A 5,852-nucleotide genomic window follows, 5' to 3' on the forward strand; every position below is an offset into this window, starting at 1 on the left:
ATTTTATATATCCGCGGTTCGGAATTGTGTTTTGTTGACTGCAGATTTTTGCTGTTTTGCTGTTTTGTTGCTAATTTATTTGTTGATTGCATTGCAAATTGCAGTTGAATTGTGTTGAAATATTTTCGTCTAGTAAAATTTATTACTATTTTCACTCTTTTTCAATCGGTATGCATACAAGTATTGTATGTATCAATGTAAATCTGCTTTTATGTTAAGATTTCTGGTAGAAAATCCGCAATGGCTTGTTTACAAGACATCGATATATTGCCTGCAATGGTGCAAACATACTTTCGTCTAGCGTTTGTCATTCCTATTTGGTAAGGTGGAAAAAGTATCTTTATATTACTGCTATCACAGTGAATTGTTGTCACATTCAGTTAATGTATTTCAATAGATTAAAAATGAAAATGAATGAATTGATGTTGTTTGTTTGTTTGTTTATATATTTTGCACACTCATTCATGATTGCAGTCTTGTTTTATTTGTCGACTTGCTGTACTCTCTGGGGAACGATTTTAAAATCCAATAAATTTTTATTCAGTTCTCATTCCATTTACATTAGATTCAGTATACAATCTCAGATCTTATACACCCGGTAGAGTAGAGGGGCGTGCACAATCGCCTGTGTGTGCTGAGTATCTGAGTATTTGCAAAGCCAATGCGTATCTGTTTCCTAATCAAAGTTCCAGAGATTAAAAAGGTATTTCTGTTTATTCGTTATTTATTTTATGGCTCACGTTCATTGCTTAATAAATTTCTATTTGGATACGGTAATTCTATTGATAAATTAACATTTCCGCACATTCTGCGAAGCACCTTAACGAAGTGAAAGTGGGCAAATAAGGTGTCGTTTGGTGTACTCCTACCACCAGTCAACGCATTCGATTGATATATGTGGAACGTATCAATTTAATTAGATTTTATGGTTTCAATTTAACTTGTTTTTAATATAATTGTAAATTTATTTTAAATTATTATAATTTTTTTTTCAATAGCATTTTTTTAGACAGTATAAAAATATTTAATGAAATTGTTACGCTCTCATCCTGATTAATATAATTATATTTATCTGATATTGTATCAATAAAAGTTTTTAAGTTTCTTTTTTTTTATCAAATTAAGTTAATTAAAATAAAATTCGTTTTTAAACATATTTTTTTTTAAATGCGTTTTTTAAATTCAACAAAAAAATCCTTATTCAATCCGTTATTATTATTTTATAAATGTTCGATTTTAACAAAAAAAATTAGCATTATCTTAATTGACTTAATTATCATTTGCAGCGTTCAGTTAATGTATATTAAGTTAAAATAACATTTAATGGACGAAATGTTAATTATTTTTGTAACATAGTGAAAAAGACATCGAATACAATATGAACTACATATCGTATATTGTATATTTATATTCATGAACTTGACAGACTAATTAGTTTAGCGATATCCACATATCCGTTTGCCAGTAAAATATGCTGTCAGATTTTGAATTAATCAAAAGACAAGTAATGCGAGTTGACAAATGAATGGGTAATTATATTATACAGAAACATACAAAAAACAAATGCTACAATTTAAGTTATATTTATAAATATATTCAGCCACTCAATAGGTATAGATATAGGCTGGCACAAGAAAGGCGCCGTTATTGACAAAATAATATAATTTTTAGAAAGTGATATTAAGTTTTGATAAGTTGATAAGAATTTACTGGAGTTGCTCTGGCTGGGAAAATATTACCTTGGCACTGCTCTGTCGAAATAAACGATTTATCGATAGTTTACAAAGTTTAAATATGATCTTACAACCACAGATATTGTTGAATGCTGTGAAAACTCGATGGTTATTTGTGAAGACAACAAACTAACCCCCGATATCATTCCAAATGGACGTGAAGTGATAATTGTCCGTTAAAATGTATGAAAAGACAGTTTTAATAATGTGAAAGATTTGTTAGAAGTACATATAGGTCTAAAGTAGCTTTAGCACAATAAAACAGTTTTTTTATGCGATATGTGACAATGAACGAAATATGAATTCATCACAATACCTTGAAGTCAAATTAGCAGTCTGATTTCTGTGTTTTTTAAGACCAAGACTCCCCGGATCTTTATCCCAAAGACCAATTTATATTTGCAGTCTTTAAAAGAAAGCAAGGACAAGAATTTGATTCTAATAAAGACCTGATTCCGTAATCTGAAGTCGGTTTATACCATAGAGATAACAATTAATATTTAAAACCGAAGCGTTAAGCAACAGCTGTTAAGTATGATTAAATTACATTTCTATGTTAGTTACATAAAAAAATTCTAATATTGAGGAAGACAAAACTTAAGAAACTTTTCTGAAGAGCATTGAAGAATTAATACTTTTCATTACTTAAAAAATAACAATTTTTGACTTTTGTTTATATATCATTAATTACTTATATTATTTTCTGAAAATTAATTAGGTATATTATTACTGAAAATTAATATTGAATATGAAAATTTTTTTACAATGTATTCTTAATATTATTTATTTCAAAAGAAACTTTATTTATTTATAATATTCTTGAAGAAGAAGATTATACTTTGAATAAGCCACATCCTTCTATTTGTTTTAGTTCTAATAAATTTATTTTAATGAAATCTAGTTTGTCAATGTGATTAAGTAGCTAAAGTGGGTGCAATAAGACCTTGTTTAATCTCCGCATATCAGGTTTTTTCAAAGATAATACTAATAGGTACTACGATTAATTTTATGATGATCTTCAACATTCAGTAATCCAATAGAATCATGTTTCTGTACATACAGTAAGTATATTATGCCGATCTCATTAGGATAGGGAACTGATCAAATTAGCTATAACGATTATGTCAAAAGTGAAAATCAATATATTCCAATATTTGTTTTTTTATTTTAAATTAAACCATTTATTACAATAAAAAATAATTAATCAAATACATAATAAACACAAATAATAAATATATATTTTTCTTTTTTCAGGTAAGTTGTTCCAAAAAAAAATCATTTTCGTGAGTTACTTTTTCATTTATATATATATGCTTTTTAAAGGAACTAATTTATAATTTTAATAATATATATGTATATGGTAATGAATTAAACAGAATTTAAAATTATTTAAATGTTTTAAATTATTTTTAAATTTAAAAATATTATTATATTAATAAGTTCAAAAAGAAGCTACAAAATTAATTTTTAATGTTAAAAAATTGTTATTAAAATGGATTAAGTTTATTTATAAAGTTCCATTTATCAGAGATATTTATAATTTTGTACGAAAGCTGGAATAAGACGATAAATGAGTTTATATTTTAATATTATATTATAATACAAGGATATTCATCTTATATAGGCAATAGTCATCGTATTAAATATTGGATTGTTTTAGACATTTGCCGTCTAAATTAAATTTTTGACCTCATCCAATTTTGTTCTAAAAAAATAAAATCATTTTTTTTGTGCGTCTAGACAGTTTTAAAATCCTTGCTGCTTTTGACAGCTAAAAGGTTACGTATAAAATAATGAAATTTTTATATTTTGCTTAAAATAAATAATTTTTCATTCCTGTACTCATCGTGTGTGTTTTCTTTTTTATTTGAAAATCGAAATAATTATATATAATATATTTTATGTTCTTTGAATAAAACTAAACAATTTTTAAAAAATCTATTTTACGCTACTAAATATCTGTAAATTTGATGCTATTATATACCATACATCTATTATACAATATATCTATAGATAAGTTGCTTCAATTATCATCCTGGTTTAAAATTTATGTATTGTATTAAAAAGCTCATGCCATTTTCAACCGATTTATATATATTTTTATTTTCATACATATTTTATATTTTTAGTTCTAATGCACTTTTATTTAGAATTTACTTTATTAAAAAGAATTATTATTTAAATCTTGTTAGATGTAAATATAACATCATTTAAATATTGCGTGCATGACTTTTGAGGTAATTGTGGGGGCCCCAAATCGATGTCTTGTGGACCAATATTTCGACCACAGCTTGAAGGAGTGTCCGTATAAACACGATGTTACCTCACAAATAAAAGTCCAACGATGACAAATTGTATGAAATTGATGGCCAATTCACATCATATCGCATGAAATTATACGTTCGCGATATAAATGTAAAACTGTTCTGGTTTTACGAGTTGTATAGCTTGAGCACTCTCCTATTACATGTTCTCCGTCAAAAAAAATTGTAAATAATGTTACTAAAATCATCTGTATAGACGGTTTGTATCACATCTTCATTATTTTTGAAAAAAGTTTGAGTCTATCACACTTTCAGACCCAAAGCCACATCAAGCAGTGACTTACGGTAGATGCAATGGTATGTGCAGTTATATGATCATTTTCTTTGGTCTTTGACAATTTTGTTTGAGCCTCATTACTCAGAATTATTATCCAATTTCTTTAAATTATTTCGCAATTCCGACTTTAGTGCGCTCAGTAGGAGGATTATTTCGATCATAATCTACCCGTCATATAGGAAATGTGTCTACTAAAGCAATATCAGTTTTGCAGTACGTTTTCTCAATTTAAATATGTTCAGGGGTTGTGGAACGCTCCATATTTCAAAATATTGCATCTTATAAGTCCTTGGATGATACTTTTTTTATTTTGAAAACAAGCAAATAATTAATACTTATAGTAGAAGCTATAGAATATGTAAGTTGTACACAAATATTTTAATTATAAACCAGTGAAGTATTATCTGTTAAGTGGTACGGATTTATCAGCATTTTTTCAATGCTTTGTTTTAATGCGGCCTAATTGAGACCACGGTATGAAGAATCCTTTATTTGTTTCAAATTAAAAAAACAGCAATATGGACAATTAAATAAGTAACTTGAAAATTAGAATGAAATGTGATATTATTAATTTTTATTTTTATTACAACATGCTCCTGATGATGATTCTCAGAGTCGAAATATAGAATTATTTAATAAACATCAATAAAGAATTTTTTAATTTTTATCGAAATAGAGGTGACCTATAGCCAGCTAATAAATAAACAATAAAATCATTATAGAATACAGGTCGATAAACAAATTTAAAGTTTTATAATTAAAATAATTGTTTTCAAGTTTAACACTTTTCGATTTTTTTATATTAATTGCTTATTTGTTGTAAATAATTTTTATATCGAAATATAGAAAATATATATTTTCTTATAAATTAACTCTTTAAAAATACTATTCTTTGCGATATTAACAAAAATAATCAATTGAAATTTTTAAAATGTTATTTCCAAGAAATATTTATTAACAAAATTCCCTTCCCCCCTTTTGAGCTATAATATCAAACCCATGATTTCCCTGGTGGGTATTAGATGTGCATGTACCATGCCTCTCTATATTGGACAACAGAAAAAGACATATTAAAAAAAAGTATTTTAATTATAGTAAATCTTGAGCATGAATGGTCATCAATCAAATAGAAGCAACATTTTGTGCGTCGCTTGACATCCAGCGTAAGATTTCAGAGGCACGGAAGTAAACATTCCGTATCGCTTTGCCGTTTTCGCTACATTGCAATCAATAAATAAGAAAAATTGTGGCCATTGGTGATTGTTTTTTGTCCCTTTTCAAACGCCGGGAATCTTAAATCTTAAATCTTAAATTTCAATTTTAAATTGAATAATAAAATTTTGTTAGAAATTAAATTTGATGAGGTTTACAAGAATTTGCTAGTTTCAACGCTGCAAGCCATTTTAAGTATGCATTTATGTCAGTTATTGTACAATTACAACAACTAAGTTATAGCCTTATAAAGTATCTGGTATCTGGTATCTATCTCTCTATCTGGTGTTCCTGAAACTAACTTTA

Source organism: Teleopsis dalmanni, chromosome 1 (assembly GCF_002237135.1).
Source record: "Teleopsis dalmanni isolate 2A chromosome 1, ASM223713v2, whole genome shotgun sequence".
Lineage (NCBI taxonomy): Eukaryota > Metazoa > Arthropoda > Insecta > Diptera > Diopsidae > Teleopsis > Teleopsis dalmanni.